Below are 1,716 nucleotides of genomic sequence, written 5' to 3'. Positions count from 1 at the left end.
TATAATCACTATAAAAAATCAGGCTCAACTCTCCTCGACAATCGAGGGCAAGGAAAAAGAAGATTGGGTAAGTACTTTATTTCTTGTTTTTCATATTTCTTTATTTATTACTATAAAATTAACTAAAATCTAAAAATACAGATCTCTAAGTTATTTAAGACTAGATTAGGTAAAATAAGTAATAATAATAATAATAATTAATTAAAATTATTCATGAGGCACGCACACAAGTAGCTTGTAATAGCTCATGGGTAATGCATGTTCCCCAAGTGATTTACAATTTATACTGGCGTGGACAGCAGTTAGATACAGTTCAAAGGGCAATAAAACAATAAAATTTAATTATCAATAGATGTATACTTTTATGAAGTTAGAACTACTTAGGATAAATGATTATAGTTTCATGTTACAATTTGAAGTCATTCTAGAAATAGAAAAAAGGTTATTTAGGTTTATTTAAATTTTTTTTTGTTGGTTACTAGGTCAGTCGAATTGACCTATCTTGTTTTGAGATAGATAAAATATAAAGTTTTACTGAACATTTGAAATGCATTTAGGAGGTTTTAGGGATTACACAAAGTTAATTTGATATTTTTGAGATGAGAAAAAGTATTTTTAATTTTAACATGAAAAATTACTTTGCACACAGACTATTCTAAACAAATACTCAGTATATTCATGGACAAATCTTTATTTTATTAAAAATACTTCACTAAGAAATATGACTTTATGTATGTGAAAGACTTATAATATTAACTGAAAGGCTGCAAAATTTTGTGAAGATATACACACTGTATTGAAAGTTAGAAATATTAAATCTATAAAGACTTTAAATGAGTACAAAGTAGTTGCATAGTCGGTCAAATTGACCGAGCTTGTATAGAGAGAGTTAAGATGCATATGGGACATTTACATTAATTAGTAAGACTAACTTCAGCAGTACTGATGGTTTTTTTATTTCACCCTTTCCAGATGGGTCATGAGTCAAAGGTCATGTAATCGTATTTATTGACTCGTATTCAGAATTTTATTGAACTATTATTTCATGAATTTATGTTAATAAGTTTGGGTATCAAACTGTAGATTGTAATTCAAATTTCAGATTATACATTATTTAATTTCAAAGTAAATATTAAAGAAACATGATATGTTGAATGCAGCACTAGTTCAAATTAGATGTTTGATGTCAAAATACTAAGTCTCTCATTTCATATGAATTAGGAACTGAAATTACCGATATTGATAAGCTAGAATATACAACAAGAATTTCATATCTTTTTTTATTTGCTGAGATATTGCTCATGTACTGAATCAAACACAGAGGCCTCACTCACCTCTTTCCATTTGCTTCAGTATGTGACACATGAATAATCAATCAAAAGCTCAGAATGCCTCCTCAGTGGCTTTCTCAGCCATTTTGAAGTGTTAGGATACCATCTCATTCTTTCAACCAGGATTTCAAGGAGGTAGATTGTGTCTTTAGGGAGCTCAAAGTTTCACATTAGTTACTAAGCTTGATAACTTCTAGTGGAATTCTGTGGTATTGATGTAGTAATTTATGATATTTTGGTTATTCAAATGTATATCTAAAACTTAAACAAATTATTTTGTTTCATATCTTCCATGTGCAAAATTTTTAAAGGCTTAGCAACCTATGTCAAGCAGCAACCGAGTACAGAGGTTGAAACTAGAAGAGATAATTGTTTACTTTACTTC

General features: G+C 28.8%; 1 protein-coding gene across 1 annotated transcript in view; it reads left to right on the top strand.

Annotated features, from left to right (window-relative positions):
* LOC106474579 (CAD protein) overlaps positions 1-1,716 on the top strand; it is a gene marked incomplete at its 5' end in the record, with an annotated part of 32,099 nt that overhangs the window by 11,888 nt on the left and 18,495 nt on the right.

The sequence above is a fragment of the Limulus polyphemus genome, unplaced genomic scaffold, assembly GCF_000517525.1.
Source record: "Limulus polyphemus unplaced genomic scaffold, Limulus_polyphemus-2.1.2 Scaffold7386, whole genome shotgun sequence".
Taxonomy (NCBI): Eukaryota; Metazoa; Arthropoda; class Merostomata; order Xiphosura; family Limulidae; genus Limulus; species Limulus polyphemus.
The sequence above is the reverse complement of the archived record's forward strand: the minus strand, read 5'-3'. Positions and strand labels throughout refer to the sequence as shown.